This window comes from Zingiber officinale, chromosome 2B, assembly GCF_018446385.1.
Source record: "Zingiber officinale cultivar Zhangliang chromosome 2B, Zo_v1.1, whole genome shotgun sequence".
NCBI classification, from domain to species: domain Eukaryota; kingdom Viridiplantae; phylum Streptophyta; class Magnoliopsida; order Zingiberales; family Zingiberaceae; genus Zingiber; species Zingiber officinale.
The window spans coordinates 33,415,235-33,433,656 of record NC_055989.1 but is presented as its reverse complement, the minus strand read 5'-3'; the positions used below and the strand labels follow the sequence as shown (position 1 = coordinate 33,433,656).

General features: G+C 37.8%; 1 non-coding gene across 1 annotated transcript; it reads left to right on the top strand.

Moving 5' to 3' along the window:
- The first annotated feature begins 18,100 nt into the window (after positions 1 to 18,100).
- Positions 18,101 to 18,206, top strand: LOC122049887. Its single transcript, XR_006131136.1, has one exon. It is a non-coding gene; the product is annotated as a small nucleolar RNA R71 (small nucleolar RNA).
- Positions 18,207 to 18,422: the final 216 nt, after the last annotated feature.

The following is an 18,422-nucleotide window of genomic DNA, read 5'->3' as shown; positions in this document are numbered from 1 at the left end:
CGGCGAGGTCGAGCTCCACCCTAGCCTTGGTGATGAATGCCTCAAAGCAGTGGCCGACGGATGATCGGCTGAGAGGGCAGCAACATCGGGTGAAGGCGGAATAGGGAGCTTGCTGCGGCTAGCGACTTCGATTGAAGTGACTCCGGCGAAGAGCGACAATGAATCTGTGCCAGCAACGAAGTGGAAATAGGGAAGAGGAAGGTCGAGTGGCGGAGCTGAGGAACTGTGGAGGAGAAGACCTCCATCGGCAGTGAACTCGCAAGCAGCCGGCGATCGGGCAGGGAGAATCACGAGAGGGAGAGTGACAGTGGAGATGGCTAGGGCACAACGTCGGGTGGCGCTGGTGGTCAGCGACGAAGAGCTGATGGGAGAGGGAGGCACTGCGGTGCGGGGTGAGCGAGGGCGGCGATCGGCCGACGCCGTAGCGGGCTTCGGATGGTGGCGCGAGGAAGCGCAGGGGAGAAAGGGGTTCGGCAAGATGGGGAAGAAAGAATCGGATGGGAAAATAAAACCTTGGTTTATAAACTTAGGGTTTAATCAATGTAACCCTAGGTTAACTCCTCAATCAACTCCCACTTAATTGGGACCCTAAAGAGGCTTTCCCGTAGCCTAATAATTGATCCTCTTAAAATACGTCATACGAGCTCCGATTAAATCCCAAAAAATTCTTAAAAATTCCTGAAAAATCCAATAAGATTATTTGTCCAATAACCTTATTATTTAAATACTATTTGGGTACCGTATTTTACAACTCAAGTTCATCAATAATAACTCATTCCACTAGAGAGTTATTACCGCACTACCGCACCAATCCCAAATTACATTATGGGCTCCTTCTTATCATGAGTGTGTTAGTCTCCCTGTGTTTAAGATTACGAATGTCCACTAATTAAGTGAGTTACTGACAATTCATTTAATAAATATCTATCTCCAAGAGTAGTACCACTCAACTTTATTGTCATGTTGGACTAGGTCCACCTGCAGGGTTTAACATGACAATCCTTATGAGCTCCTCTTGGGGACATTCTCAACCTAGATAACTAGGACACAGATTCCTTCTATAATCAACAACACATACTATAAGTAATATCATTTCCCAACTTAATGGCCATATTGATTTATCGAGCTAAACCTCACCCTTTGATAAGTCAAAGAAATAAATATTAAATATACATGCATGTTATTATATTAGGATTAAGAGCACACACTTCCATAATAACTAAGGTCTAGTTCTTTTACTAAGTCAGTACAAAAAGAACTTACCTAAATGATCCTACTCAATACACTTAAAGTGTATCAGTGTAATTTATTAGCCAAAATAAACTAATACTTAATTACACTACGTCTATTCTGATGGTTTGTTCCTTTCCATCTTAGTCGTGAGCAACTGTTTATAATATATAGAGAACCGACAACATGATCTTCTAAGTGTGACTCCACACTTCATGTTATCTACTATATAAATTAATTGAACAATTACATTTAAAAAATAAATGTAAACATTTGACCAATGTGATTCTTTATTTCAAAATAAATGTGTACAAAAGCTAAACTTTTAAGTATACACTCCAACAAAGATGACGACTGCGAATCACGCTCTTCAGAATTGAGCATCGAGAGCATCGATGAAGGGGGAGCCACGTTGGAAGATAGTAGCAGTTCTGGGGGAGAAATGACAACGAGATCAACAAGGTAAGTCAGGTACGATCTCTTCCTTCTGATAAACTTTTTAAATTTGTTAAACTGTTAACTAAAGATTGTTGTAAATTAGAAAAAGAAAATAAAAATTTAAATGTAATATTAGCTAAATCATACCCAATAGTAGAATTCGATAGGATCAAATTAGAAAATGATAAATTAAAATCAGAAAATAAAAGACTAAAAATTCAAGTAGATAACTTGAAAAACCGTGCATGCTCATCTTAAACAAATTTTAGAAGATTTAATAATTTAAATTGATATTTTAGATATCACCAGGGATAAATTAGAAATATTTCAATAAAGTATGTCCCTAAGAAATTTTTAATTAATCTAGTAGGCTGGACCTATATTGGGTTCCTAAATCTTGCTTAGTCTAAGTTTTAATCGAAATTAGCACTTTCAGTGAGAAAATTAAACAGTGAATTTCTTTACGAGACTTTGTCTAAGGAAGTGGTTGTTGCTCCAATAACCAAGAAGGCCTAGTGCCTCGCCACGACCTGTAAGTCAAAATATTGAAATAAAATATTTAATTAACTTTCTGGTAAAGTATTAAAATTAGAATTAATTAATGCTTTAAAAATGTATTCAAACATTTTTTAAAATTTCTATAAAAAAAATTTTTTTTTGAGTACTTTTTTTTTAACTTAGAAAAATTCTCAAAAATCATTTTTTCCTAAGTTAAAAATTTTTCTGAATTTAGAAATTTCTGCTCAAATTATTTAGAAAAATTTTCAAAAAAATTTTTGTTGCCTAAGTCAGAATTTTTTTAAATTATCTTACATAAAACTTTCTTACTTAGAAATTTTTTATAGACTGTTTCTGTGAAAATTATTGCAAAAACTTAAAAATTGTTTTTTAAGTTTTATTGATTATAAAAAACTTAGAATTTTTTATAAAAAGTTTTTTTTTTAACTTTTTGACTTAGAAAATATTTTTCAAAATTTTCTAAGTTTTTTTGGAACCCCATTTTTTATGTGATCAAAGGGGGAGAAGGAAAAGTACAAGTCTAGGGGGAGGTAGACCAAAATTAATTTTTTCTATCTTTTTGCACTTAATTGCAAATTTAGTTAGTTTATTTTATGTCTATTTTTACCTTAACTTAACTTGGGTTGCTCACATCAAAAAGGGGGAGATTGTTGGAACCCCAAGGTTGTTTTGGTGTGATCAACAAGTTAAGTTAGGTCCTGTGTGTTTTTAACCTTGTGTCTAAGTGTGCAGGAGTTTAGGAGCATAGGGAGCCGAGCGGAAGATGCAGCTAGTGAGAAGAATGGCACGCGGTGCGTCCGAGGGACGAGGCGCTGCGGAAGAGTACACTGGCGGACGAGAATGAAGCGTGCGGTGGTTTCGAGGGACGAGAAGCCAGAGTGGAAGACTACTCAAGGAGCAAGAGACGCAGCTAGTGATAAGGTCAGCACGGGGTGCGACCGAGGGACGAAGACTACGAATGAGTAAGCTGGGGACGAGAAGGAAACACGTGGTGATTCCGAGGGACGAGATGACCATGTGTTTATTTATCCGAGCCCACCCATGTTATAAAGTCGATTAAATATTTATTTCTAAAATTGACTTCCAGTACTGCATGACGAGGCACTTGGCCTTCTTGGGAATGGAATCATCCACCACCGACTAGACAAAGCATTTTAAAGAAATTCAATATTTAATCTTCCTACAGTAACCATAGGTTAACCACTAAGAACAATCGAATCACAAGATCGAAAAAGAAAAGAAACACATATCGAAACATAAATTCAAAACCTAGAATCACATGCCGCTTGTATTTGATATTCATACAAAGAAAACTAGCATGATGCGGAAATGAATTACTAGTTATACCTTTCTTTGTAAGCAACAACCTCTTGATCTTCTATCATATTCCACTTCTTATCTCGGACATTGTGTGGGCAACGATCTACCGAGATGAGAACCACCAAGCCTCCTTCTTCTTGTAACTTTCAGCCACAACCACCAAGCTCCAAGGGACGCAAGAGCAAAGTCTCCTTTCTCTCCTTCTTCTCCAAGCTATAACCGGCCACCAATGCCTCCTCTAGGATTAATGCCGCCATCCACCAATTGAAGAACAAAAGGGGAAGAGATGAGGAACAAGGGTCGACCACCAACTAAGGAAGAGGAGAGGAAAATAGAATAGAGTCTCATGAAGGCACCCCTACCCCCTCTTTTATAATCCTTGGTCTTGACAAATAAGGAAATTTAATTATAATTAAAATCTCCTTATTTTCCTTGCCATTGGTTAATTAGGAAAATTTAATTAAAATTTCTCTTAAACCCTTTACATGGTCGACCCTTTAATTGCTCCAAATAAGGCAAGTTTTAAACACAAAATTAAAACTTTCTTATTTGTTTCTGGAAATTTTAAAAATAAAATTTCCTCTTTTTAAATCCCTTCATGGTTAGTTATAAAAGGAAAATTTTATAAATTAAAATCTCTCTATTAAACATGTGGATGATTTATAAATAAGGAAAGTTTTTGCCAAAATTAAAATCTTCCTTTCATCTACAAATAAGGAAAGATATTTAATCTTTCTCTTAATCCTTTGTAGAAACTTATAAAAGGAAAATTTTAAATTTTTAAACTCTTTTTTAAATCATGGCTTCTACATAAGAAAAATTTTAAAATAAAATAATCCGTTTATTTTAATTGTGGTCGGTCACCCATGCTTGGGCTCAAGCTAGGGCCGGCCACAACTTGGCTCCATCTAGCTTTGGTTGGCCGGCCCTATCTTAAGCTCCAAGCTAGGCTTGGCCGGCCACCTCTAGGTGGGTAAGAAGTTAGGTACGAGTGGGTATAATATTTTATAAATAAGAGGCTATGATAGGGACCGAGAGGAGGAATTGGTTTTGGTCTTCCGATGAAATTAAGATTCCCGTGTTCACCCGAACACCCAACTTAATTTCATCAATAATAATTCATACCACTAAAGAATTATTATTGAACTACCGCACCAATCCCAAATTACATTGTGGGCTCCTTCTTATCATGAGTGTGTTAGTCTCCCTGTATTTAAGATATCGAATGCCCATTAATTAAATAAGCTACTAACACTCACTTAATTAATATCTAGCTCCAAGAGTAGTACAACTCAACCTTATTGTCATGTCGGACTAAGTCCACCTGTAGGGTTTACATGACAATCCTTATGAGCTCCTCTTGGGGACATTATCAACCTAGATTACTAGGACACAGTTTCCTTCTATAATCAACAACACACACTGTAAGTAATATTATTTCCCAATTTATCGAGCCTTTTGATTTATCGAACTAAATCTCACCCATTGATAAATTAAAGAAATTAATACTAAATATATGTACTTGTTATTATATTAGGATTAAGATCACACACTTCCATAATAATAGTGGTCTTGTTCTTTTATGCAGTCAGTATAAAAAGAACTACCTCAAATGGTCCTGCTCAATACACTTTAAGTGTACTAGAGTAATTATATAGTTAAGATAAACTAATACCTAATTACACTAAGACTGTTCTGATGGTTTGTTCCTTTCCATCTCGGTCGTGAACTACTGTTTATAATTTACAAGGAACTAATAGCATGATCTTCTGTATGTGACACCACACACCATGTTATCTACAATATAAATTAATTGAACAATCTTCACTTAGCATATAAATGTAGAAATTTGACCAATGTGATTCTTTTATTCAAAAATAAATGTTTACAAAAGCTAGGCTTTTAGTATACACTCTAACACTATTGTCCCTATCTGATTGGAAGTCTGAATCCGTGTAACCCACAGGAAGCAAATCGTCTACCTGGTAAACCAGTATATAATCTCTAGTCCTTCTCGGGTACTTTAATATATATTTTACCGCAGCCCAATGTCCTTGTCCTGGATTACTTTGATATCTGTTAACCATGCCCACGGAAAAATAGATATCCGGTCTCGTACATAGCATTGCATACATTAGGCTTCCTACAGCCGAAGCATAAGGAACTGTCTTGATGTCTTCTATCTCCTTTGATGTCTTCGGAGACATCTCTTTAGATAAGGATACTTCATGCTAAAAAGGTAAGAAACCTTTCTTAGAATTTTGCATGCTAAAACGAGCAAGGATTGTATCAATGTATGAAGCTTGGGATAAGGATAACATCTTTTTCTTACGATCCCTTATTACTTTGATCCCAAGAATATGTCCACATTCTCCCAAGTCCTTCATATCGAACTACTTGGACAACCATACCCTTATGTCTGACAACACTTTGACATTGTTGCCAATTAGTAAAATGTCATCTACGTATAGTACAAGAAATACCACCACGTTTCCGACAATCTTCTTGTATACACAAGACTCATCCGGACACTGAATAAATCCATAAGACTGGATCACTCCATTAAACCGGATATTCCATGATCTTGAAGCTTGCTTCAGTCCATAAATGGACCGATTGAACTTACAAACTAGATGCTCTTTGCCCTTTGCAATAAACCCCTCTGGTTGCTTCATATGGATGTTTTCATCAAGAATTTCATTAAGAAAAACTGTCTTGACATCTATTTACCAAATCTCATAATTCATATGAGCGGCAATAGATAAAAGAATCCGGAGAGACTTAAGCATGGCTATTGGCGAAAAGGTTTCCTCATAATCGATTCCCTCTTTCTCCTTTTGCAACAAACCTTGCTTTAAAGGTTTCCACCTTCACGTCTGTCCCTCGTTTTACGATGTCTCGTATCAGGTGGTACTTGTGCTCAATGTGTTTACTCACCTTATGGGCTCGTGGTTCCTTCGAGTTTGCTACTGTACCACTATTATCACAATAAATTGTAATAATTTTGGGCAAACCAGGAATCACATATAAGTTCATTAAGAAGCTCCTGAGTCATACTGCTTCTTTGGCTGCCTCTAAAGCTGCCACATACTCAGCTTCCATGGTGGAGTCCGAAATGCACTTCTGCTTAACACTCCTCCATGATATGGCTCCACCTCCTAAAGTAAACACATAACCTGAGGTAGACTTACTATTGTCCCTATTCGATTGGAAATTCGAGTCCGTGTAACCCACAGGGAGCAAATCATCTGCCTAGTAAAATAGCATATAATCCGTAGTCCTTCTCAGGTACTTTAATATATGTTTTACCGCAGTCCAATATCCTTGTCCTACATTACTTTGATATCTACTAACCATGCCCACGGCAAAGCAGATATCCGGTCTCGTGCATAGCATTGCATACATTAGGCTTCCTACAGCCGAAGCATAAGGAACTACCTTCATGTCTTCTATCTCCTTTGATGTTTTTAGAGACATCTCTTTAGATAAAGCTACTCCATGCCTAAAAGGTAGAAAACCTTTCTTGGAGTTCTACATGCTAAAACAAGCAAGGATTGTATCTATATATGAAGCTTGAGATAAGCACGACATTCTTTTCTTGCGATTCTTATTACTTTAATCCCAAGAATATGTGCACATTCTCCCAAGTCCTTCATATCAAATTGTTTGGACAACCATACCCTTATCTCTGATAATACTTTGACATTGTTGTCAATTAACAAAATATCATCTATATATAGTACAAGAAATACCACCACATTTCTGTTACGCTTTTTGTATACACAAGACTCATCAGGGCACTGAATAAATCTATAAGATTGGATTACTTCATTAAACTGGATGTTCCAAGATCTTGAAGCTTGCTTCAGTCCATAAATGGACCGATTGAGCTTACAAACTAGATGCTCTTTGCCCTTTGTAATGAACCCTTCTGATTGCTTCATATGGATGTTTTCTTCAAGACTTCCATTAAGGAAAACTATCATGACATCCATTTGCCAAATCTCATAATCCATATGAGCGGCAATGGATAAGAGAATCCGGATAGACTTAAGCATGCCTACTGGTGAAAAGGTTTCCTCATAATCGATTCCCTCTTTCTAAGTATACCCTTTCTCAACAAGCCTTGCTTTGAAAGTTTCCACCTTCCCATCTGTCCCTCTTTTCCTTTTGTAGATCCACTTACAACCAACGGCTTTTACATCATCTAGTGGTTCTACAAGCTCCCAGACTTTATTAGAATACATGGACTCTATTTCGAAATTCATTGCTCTTTGCCAGGATGTTGCATCTTTATCTTAGAGTGCTTCGTCATATGTCCGGGGATCAGGTTCATGTTCACCAGGGATCAAGTCCGAAGACTCTCCCAAAAGCATGAATCTTTCAGGTTACCTCACAACCCTCCCACTACGACGAGGCACCGTCTGCAACTGTGAATCGTTTGTAACACATGTTGCAGTTTCTTATGGTATTTCATCTTGTACTGTTGGTACTAGACTAGACGTGTCCTCTCTAATTTCTTCTAGAATAATTTTACTCATGGGCTTGTGGTCCATAATATAGTCCTTTTCTAAGAATTAGACATTGGTGCTAATAATAACCTTTTGATCCTTAGGACTATAAAATAGGACACCTTTTGTTCCTTTAGGACCCACAAACACGCGTACTTCTGTATGAGATTCCAACTTATCAGCACCTACTTTCAGCACATGTGTTGGACTACCCCAAATCCGAATATGTCTTAGACTAGGGTTACGCCCATTCCATAATTCTATGGGAGTAGATGGTACTGATTTAGAAGGTACCAAGTTCAGAATGTGCGTTGTCGTTTCCAGGGCATATCCCCAAAATGAATTAGGCAATTCAGAATAACTCATCATCGATCTAACCATTTCCATAAGAATCCTATTCCTTCTTTCTACCACACCATTCTGTTAGTGTGTTCCAGGTGCAGACAGTTGGGATTGAATCCCGACCTCTGATAAGTAATTCCTAAACTCTCCTAAGAGGTATTTGCCACCACGATCTGACCGTAGTGTCTTGATACTTTTACCATGACGTTTCTCCACATGAGTCTTGTACTCTTTGAACTTGTCAAAGCACTCAGACTTGCGGCGCATCAGGTAAATGTATCCGTATCTCAAATAATCATCTATAAAGGAGACAAAGTATTCGAAACTACCTCTCGCCTGGATAGACATTGGACCACACAAATCAGAATGAACCAATTCTAATACATTTTTGGCTCTATACCCCTTGGCCTTAAAAGGTCTCTTGGTTATTTTACCTTCCAAGCATGATTCGCAGGTTGGAAATTTTTCCACCACCAGTGAACCCAAAAGTGCATCAGCTATTAACCTTTGAATCCTACTCAAGTTAATATGTCCAAGCCTTAGATGCCAAAGATATGTTTGATTCATTTCTGAAGGTTCTTTTCTCTTATTTGATTTAGAAGATGAGTTATTAATTTCCTTTTGTTGCCTTGTCGGAGTTATTGGATTTATAATATATAAATTGTCAACCAATGTACCAGAACAGATAATTACTCTATTTTTCTTGATAACAACTTTATTATCAAAAGAAACAGAATATCCATCCGAAAATAATTTAGAAACTGAAATTAAATTCTTTCTAAAACTGGGTACATAAAGACAATTTCTCAAAACTAAAACCCTATTCCTATCAAATGATAAGTAGACGTCTCCCACTGCAACAGTTGCCACTTTCGTAGCATTGTCCATGTAGACGGTTATCTCTCCTTCATATAGTTGTCGGGTTTCCTGGAACCCCTACAAAGTATTATAGACATGATCAGTGGCTCCTGTATCTACACACCAAGTACCGGTAGATAACACGGCTAAACACATCTCAACTACAAGAGAAAAAGATATACCTTTATTGTTCTCTTTCTTACAAGGACATTCCGCCTTCCAATGTCTAGCCTGCTTGCAAATGAAGCACTTGTCTTTCGGCTTCTTCACTCCTGCTTTAGGTCTAGTACCTAGAGGTCGGCTCACTTTCTTTACTGAACCAGCTTGTTTCTTCTTCTTCTTGCCTTTCGATTTAGAAGTAGAAACATTTTCACAAAAGTGAATCTGAGAACATTGACAAAATATCCCTTCTGCTGCCTGAAGTTATGTCAGAAGTTCTGCCAACGTATATGACTTTTTGTTCATATTGTAGATCAGGTGGAACTGCTCAAAACTTCTACGTAATGTCTAGAGAATAATATCGACCTGGGTTTCCCCATCGATTTCAGCTCCAAGGATTTGTATTTCGTTTAAATATGCCATCATCTTGAGGATATGGTCCCTTACGGGTGTTCCCTCTGTCATGGTGGCTGTCATTAATTTTCTCATCGCTTCCTACCTTGCAGACCGATTCTAGTGTCCGAAGAGATCCTTTAGATTGTACATCCTGATGCTGATGTTGCAATACATTTGACATAGATGTTGTTACGCAACCGCAAGTGTACGGTTTCGTCATCAGTAATAAAAATATCGAATCCACAGGGACTGTTGATTAAGCACTAGAGATATTGCAACATACGTTATCTAGACAAACCTAAGGTTGGTGAGAAAAGAGAGTAAGAGAGAGAGAAGAGGAAAGTTAGAAAAGAGAGAAGAGAGAGAACTGATCCTGGAGGGAGTGAGTTTCGGGAGATGAATTCTAGGATTTCAGTTTCATTATAATACTAGGAGATACTACATAGATTGCTTAGTTTCTATCCTCTATGTCAATGCTCTTGCAAGAAGTTAGATTGGCCAGTATCCCTAAGTATCACATAGAGACGATCCTTGTGAATTCTTGTAACGGTTAACCCTCCTGTCACGAGGGCGCCTCGGTAGATCACTAGGATACATATCTAGTAAAGAACAATAAGGATAAGGGTAGAGGTTCGGTACGGTTACCTACTTCCTTATGGAGGAATTGTCTCTCCTTTCAAGAGAATGTCCTAGATGTCTGTGAACGGGTTACCCTTGTCTAGGTTTCCTCGGGTATACGATCTAGAGCACTCTCTTTACGAGAGCAGCAGTTCCTAAGGAATTGTTTCTCCTATTGAGGGAACGTCTTAGACGTCCAAAAAGGATTACCCTTGTCACTAGGATACCTTGGTCAATACGCTGTAAGGTATCCCCTTTGCGGGATCAATAATCCTCCACATCAATCAATCAAAGAAATATAAACATGTCACACAAGCATGAACAAGAAATTGACAAGTCATCGCATACAAACAAGGTGAATCTACATAGTTCTACATCTCCATCGCATTACAAATACTCTCTAATCCTAGAAGAGGACATCTACTCCATTGTGGGGGAAGAACAACCCTAGAACAATAAGAAAAGCATACTTACAACCCTTGATATGAGAAGAAAGGGAAGAAGAGATGCTAGCCGATGATTCCGATGTCTTGGGGATGCCTCCTTGCTCCAGAGATGGACAGATCGTTAAGGAACGACAGTGGATGAAGCTCTACGGCTTTCCCTGAGGGGAGGGACGAAGTCCCAAACCAAAGATTATCAAAAATAGGTTTCTTGACCCTTTTATAAGCTAGGGTATGGGGCCGCACGACCCGTGGCACGGCCATGCAAGGTTGGCACGGCCACGCCCATCCTCTCTTCTGGCGAAGCCGCACGGCCGTGCGAAGCCGCATGACCGTGTCTTCCTTCTGCACTGGTCAAGTGGCACGGCCGTGCGATTCCGCACGGCCATGCTCTTCCGCTGCACTGGTCAAGTTGCACGGTCGTGCGATTCCACACGACCATGCTCTTCCGTTGCTCTAGTTAAGTGGCACGGCCGTTCAATTCCGCACGGCCATGCTCTTCCGCTGCTCTAGCAACACCGCACACCCATGCAGAGTTGACACGGCCGTGTGTCAAGGCCGTGTGGACTTTGTAGACCATTTTAGCACATCTTAACATGGGATTCATGAGTGGTGGTCTTCGTCAAAGTTGTAGATCTTGAAGTTAGCTACAATTTGTATAAATAACAGCCCAAAACTCTAAAGGATCACAAAGTTATGCCTGTTTTACTCTTGGTGTGCAGTGCAGGATTTGACACGGTCGTGTGCCAAGGCCGTGTCTCATAGAAACGAGCTTTAGACCTTCAAAACTTGGTTTTCTCTGGTTGAAGTCTTCCTAAGAGTTGTAGATCTTGAAGTTATCTACATTTTGATATCTGGAACTGCTCATAACTCCAAATAAGTACAAAGATATGACCATTTTACTTTTGATCTGCAGTGTTGGAAATCTCCACGGCCTTCACACGGGCGTGTGACATTCACACGGCTTCAACACACCCCCCCCCCCCCACACGTCCTCCACACGGCCGTGTGGGTTCTACACGGCCAGACCATGAAGAAAACTCAGTCTTCACCTGCCCGTTACACTCTGGAATCTCTAGACTTCATGTAGGCTTCGTTTTTACTCCAAATCACGTCCTATCAATCAGAAAACACACAAAAGAGCAGATCTTCGAGCAAAAGAGTATTTATGATGAATATGTACTAAAAGAGGTGAAATGCATAGAATATACGTAAATAAAGTAAGTGAATGTGCGTCAAAATATGTATAAATGATCATAAGATATACGCACATCACACTCCCAGACTTAAACCTTTGCTTGTCCTCAAGCAAAACCCGCAATCTAGATTCATGTAGTTAAATAGTGCATCATAATCTCTAGCAAGTCAATCTAATTCTATCAAATGATTTCATTGGTGAGCAAGATACAAAAGTAGTTTGAGTATGACCTAAGTAGTAGTCCTCCATGCTCAGTGTGAAAGTGGCCTAGATTTATCAAGTTTCAATCCCTGAGTCTAGTCAAGTCGTCATAGAGTTGTGTTCCTTATGCTTCCGGCAATAGGCACTTACCTGCCACACGCAAGGTTCGTTCCGCTCAAAAAAATGCTATGCATCATCTACACAAGGTCTCAAAGGAATACTCAATATCACAAGAAACATAGCATTCATTTCCGTAGTAACCTAACTCGGTCTCAAAGGGGTGAATTGCTAGTTTCCACTCACGACAACAATTTTTTTTATCCCTTATTTTTTTCAATCAAATTTTTTTTCTTTTTGAATGTTTGCAAAGTACCAAACTTGAACAAACTTTTATTTTTTTTTTAGATTAATTTTTTTTCCAAATGAGCTTACATGATCTGATTTTATCCAGTAACCAAAATGTAGTTAAGAGGTCACCATAGAAGCACAAGTACTAGTCCAAGTCTATGAATCATGACTATTTTAGAGTTATCAACCATCAAAAATAGGCATAGTGTATAGAGATCCTAAAACAAGGTCAATACTTAAACTCTTATAGTAAAAGCATTGCTCACTTCATGCTATCAAAGATAGAAAAAAATATATCACTAAACATACTAGCACCATAAGTAATACATAAAATCTATAATAAACGTGCTAGTATTTTGCAATAAGGAATAAGCAATCATGATGTGAAGTAAGATGCAAAAAGAAATAAGCAAAAACTAAACTGAACCAAATGCATCTAATGCATCTCCCAGACTTAAACTTTTCATTGTCCCGATGAAAACTAAAAATAATGTGGAAGAGATTTAAAGTAAGAGAAGTTACCGAGTGATGGGCTCCAAATGGTTGACATTCATGTTTTAAAAATACTCCTCTATCCAATGCTCACATTCTTCCACAACTTTGAATTCTACAAAAATAAGATAGGCAAGAAAAATTAAGTAGAGGGTATGATTTATTATCAATGAAGTAAAAAAGAAACTAAAAGGAAAACAAGGAAAATGAACTTGGGTTGCCTCCCAAGAAGCGCTTGTTTAGGGTCATTAGCTCGACCATCTCATTAGATTCATTGAAATCTTGCTCTAGGAGGGGTAAGATATTTCATCACCCTCATACCAAGGGCTCTTATTATGGAGAGAGCTTTCATCAAAGGAGCTATAGAGTAAAGTATAACTCTCTCCATCTTCATCTTCTTTGAAGTTCTATCATGTGGTCGAAGACGGTTCAGTCTGAGCTTCCAATTATTGGCCTCTTGAAAATCTGCACATGCAAAGAAAAGACAAATCTCCCACAAACGTATTGTTAGATAGAGCCCTAGAGCCAATCATTTGGATGATTATATTATGGACTTGTTGTATCATATTCTATATAAATAAAGGCATTTTGTTTTTAGTTATTATACTTACTTGTATTGGTACCAAATAAACTAAGTATAATAACGTCCTTGAGTAGAAGGTTCTTACCTATATCAATCGGTTAGCTGAACCGATAGTGAGATGATATAGGGAACACTACTCTTAATCATTCCTAGTCGAGTATTAACATTCAGGGACAATGTTAATGCAATAAGACTAGCATGTAGGTCAACTCGATGACTTGATCTCACAAGTCATGGATATAGAGATATCAAGTTGACACATGGGTATACATTGGAGAATGTATACTGAATGACCCGCCATGAGAAAGTATCATGGATCGTTATATGAGTGTCATATACTTTCTCATGTGGCTATTAGTATGACTATTAGTCCTTAGACCTGAAGTCACCATGGTTCCCTACATAAGGAGTTATGTACTTTGGTTTCGTCAAACGTCACCCGTAACTGGGTGGACTATAAAGGCGATTACTAAGTATGTAACAAATTATACAGAGGGATGTGAGTGATGTAGATGGGATCTATTCCTCCTATTTGATGGGAGAGACATCGATATTCTTGATAGAGTGAGACCACGAAGTGCATGGTCATGCCCAAATGAGTCAATATGAGATATTGAGTTCATTTGATTGAGTGAGTCTACTTGGAGTTCAAGATTTAGATTGATTAGAGGATGACACGGTCTATGCCTCACATTGATCAATCTAGATGTCTAGGATAGAAGGACACTTGTCATATATTGTGAGGAGTCACAATTAGTAGTCACAAGGTAATGTTGGATCTCAACATTCTTGTAACTTAGGTAGTAATGATATATTGCTAGATACCGCTCATTACTTATGGTCCTAAATGGGTTTAGGGGCATTGCCAACATTACAAGAACCTATAGGGTCACACACTAAGGACAATTAGATGGAGATTAGGTTCATATGATGAACCAAGAGGATTAGATTCATGTGATGAATCAAAATGGATTAAGAGTAATCCTAATTGGGATAATTGAGTTGGACTCAAGTTGATTCATGTGTTCAATGAGTCTAATTTAGATTATGACTCATTGAATCAATTTAATTAAATGAATTAGATTCATTATATTAAATTGGCTTGAATTAAATGGTTGGATTAGATCAACCATGAGAGAGATTAAGTCAAGTTTGACTTGACTTGAGAGGAAGAGGAAGAGTCAAGTTTGACTTGACTTTATGCCACATCATTTGTGATTTGGCATTAGGAGGACTAATGATGATGTGCCACATCATCAAAGTGTTCCACCTCATGGGGGTTACAAAGTCATTCTCTTTAATGGCTACATTTAATGAGAATGGAGGTTACATTTTGGAAATGTGGCCGGCCACAATTTTGAATGAATTTGATTCATTTTCATTCAAGTGGTATTATTCCATCTTCTTCCTCAAGTGCTCTCCTCCTTTCTCCCTCTCCTCCTCAACTTGGCCGAATCATCAAAAGGTGCTAGCACACCTTTTGTGTGATTTTTCCATCTACGTGTTCGTGTGGATACATATAGAGAGTTGTCTACGTTGACAACTTCGAGATCCAGCACCGTTTGGACGAGCGAGAATGCGAAGGGCTTCGCTACAAGGGTAATACTCTTATCTACTGTAGATCTAGAGTTTGAAACTTGTATTCGTAAGTGTTTTCGAATTTTATTCTTCGCACGGATCCGTTGGCTAGGGAGTTTTGGGGTTTCCACGATGCGAAAAAATGATTTTCGCGGCCCAAAAAACCCAACACGTATTAAATAAGATACAGCCATAACCATATTAAGATAAGCAGGGTAAGAAATAAAAACTGAATCACATCCAACAAAGTCAATGATAGATACCTCTATAAAATTTTCCACCATATCACAAGAAATACTAACCTTATTTTGCTGAGAGATACCTGAAATTTCTAAACATGTGGATGTGACCTCTTCTAAATCAATTGATGGGTCTGGCTCTAGCTCAGGTGTTGGTGATACAATAGATGGTGATTCTTGGGGCTCACCCATATCTACATGAGTCCCTACACATTGGTCCACAACATGTTCAACCCTTGCAATTCTTACCTTTAAGGGGAATGTGGACGAAGGAGGTGATCCTTGAGATGCTGCTTCCACAACGCAGCTCCCTACATATTCTTCCAAATCATCATCATCAACACAAGCATCAAAAAATGAACCAACATCAATATCCTTAGTGGTAGAATCATCTATAGGAGGATCACTAACTTCATTTGCAGTTTTAAGTTGATCTACCACATCACATTCATCATCTGAAAATTCAATTTCATCATAACACCCTGTAAACCTAGAAGGTAGATCTGAAAACTTGTTATCCACTGCATTATCATCGCAATCCTCATCTGAAGAGTCCTCGTCTTCATATACATCCAAAAATCTACACTCAACCATATTTGTGTCACAAAATCTGCTAAAGTCTTTGTTTTCATTGGCCCTCACTAGCCTTTGTGGAAAAGGAACCTTTAGTAAAGGTCTTGGGAATGGTTGAGCTTGTGACAGAGGTTCAAACTGCTTATCTAGTGATGACGTGATCAACTGTTGAGGGAAAGGTACTTGTGGCCTTTGGGAATTTCCTAGAGAAATGGGACTGAGTTCTTGTGATCTTCTATTATTCTTCTCTTCAATTCTAAACGTGTCCTTCTTCAGAGGTTATTCATGATTCTTTCCCTTTCTCAGCTCAATATTATTACAAATCTCACTAGATTTTATCTACAAAGGAGGGGGATCTTCTTTGAACCATTTTGAAACTATGCTCTCAATCTTTGCCCCCAAATGTTTGAACTCCTCATTCTGTGAATTGTGGATTTCAAAACTCTTGGATGGTTGAATTGTATTTTGTTTGACAGGATCTCTTATATATATGGCTTGTACTTCTTGAATTTCTGAGGGAGATTCCATCCAACTTTTGCTCGACCATCCATGGAGGTTCAATGTCACTTGATCAATTAATGTATAAGCTTCTTCTATACTCTTGTCCATAAAACACTACAATAAAAACCTTCATAGACATCGGTTTTCCACCGGTGTCTATTTCATTTTCGACCGATGTCTATGAAGCCGATGTTAAAAGTCTGTCATTTTAGACATCGGGTTAAAACCGGTGTAGTATCACTTAACGGCACCGGTCTTCGAATCGGTTATTAACCGGTGTAGTATCACTTAACGACATCGTTTCATCAACGGTGTAAAACCGATGTAATATTGTATGTTAATAACACCAGTTTTGGCAGCGGTAAATGACCGATGTAATATTAGTTAATAACACCGGTTTTGCAGCGGTGGAAAACCGATGTAATATGTATATTTTTTAACAGCAGAAATTTGATTTCCGAAACAATGAAAAACCGACAATAACAAAAAAAATACACAAATATTCACAAATTATACAAATATTCTTCATTCAATAATATCCATAAAATACACAAATATTCACAAATTATATAAATAATCTTCTTACAACAATATCCATAAAATACCCAAACATTCTTTTTACATCAAAAGCTAGCTAATAGATATCAAAATCAAGGTAGAACATTTTTTTAACACATCAAGGTAGAACCGCACTTCAAATGTAATCTAGCATGCATTCAGCCCACTCGAACCGCACTTCATCAATTTCAACTCTGGAGTACTTGAGATTTGTAAACTGTAAACACACATAAATAATATATTAGTAAACCAAGACCAAAAATCATAGTTGAAAAAATGGTAAGAGCACCATGTAACAAGATGACTAATTTGAATGTTTAAAAAGAGACACATTCATCATTTATCTCAACCCCATCATATAGTGATAGATTTATCATTCCTGAGAACTTAATATATTCTAAACCAGAAATTATTGTAACAAAGTTTTCTCATAGTTGTAATTTAATTAATCAGTACTTGATGGAGGTTCAATCTTTTCATATTCAGAATATCATTCTGAAACATGAGTAAAAGAGGGTGGAATTGGAATAACACTTGTTTAATTATGCACAAACAGCTAAGAATTTTGAATTTAAGTAATAGCAATAAAGTTAAACTAGATAACTTGGACAACGTATGATTTGAACACATCAGAAACAATTCAAAGAAATGTCAATCAATCAAAAAAAATTAAAGAAATCAGTCACAGGACAACATCGAGACTGAGGCAAAATGATTAGCTTGCCTTTTGTGCTTTAGTCAAGGTGCGACCAAATCGAGGAGGAGCAGGCCTCTTAGTTAGTCTTTTTACATCTACCTCTGCTCCCGTGTTAGAGTGTAAAGAAATGCAACAGGGAGAATAAGAATCAGATAAAAGATAAAGAACGTATTAGGAAAAGTGCAAACATTGTGTCTACAAACTCCCTAATATTCTGAACATTTAAAGAAATTCCCATCTGATGAATCTAAAAAAAGAAATTCCCCTATAGAATATGTGTAGAATCAGCCATTTCTCTAAACCATGATGAGGGCACTGTCTTTGTAGACTCTTCAACATATCCCATGCTTCAAATAATGATTCTCCATGTGCATGAGCAAAATTCGTGATGCAACTCCTCATGTAGACTGTTCTGCTTGGAGGGAAAAAGTGATTCAGAAATTGCTGCTCCAATTGTTCCCAACTTGTGATGCTTTGAGGACGGAGAGAATATAGCCAAGTCCTTGCCTTGTCCTTGATACTAAAAGGAAACACCATCAACCGGACTGCATCTGCTGATACTCCTTCACAATTCACCATATCACAAAGCTCTATAAATGTCTCAAGATGCAGATAAGGAC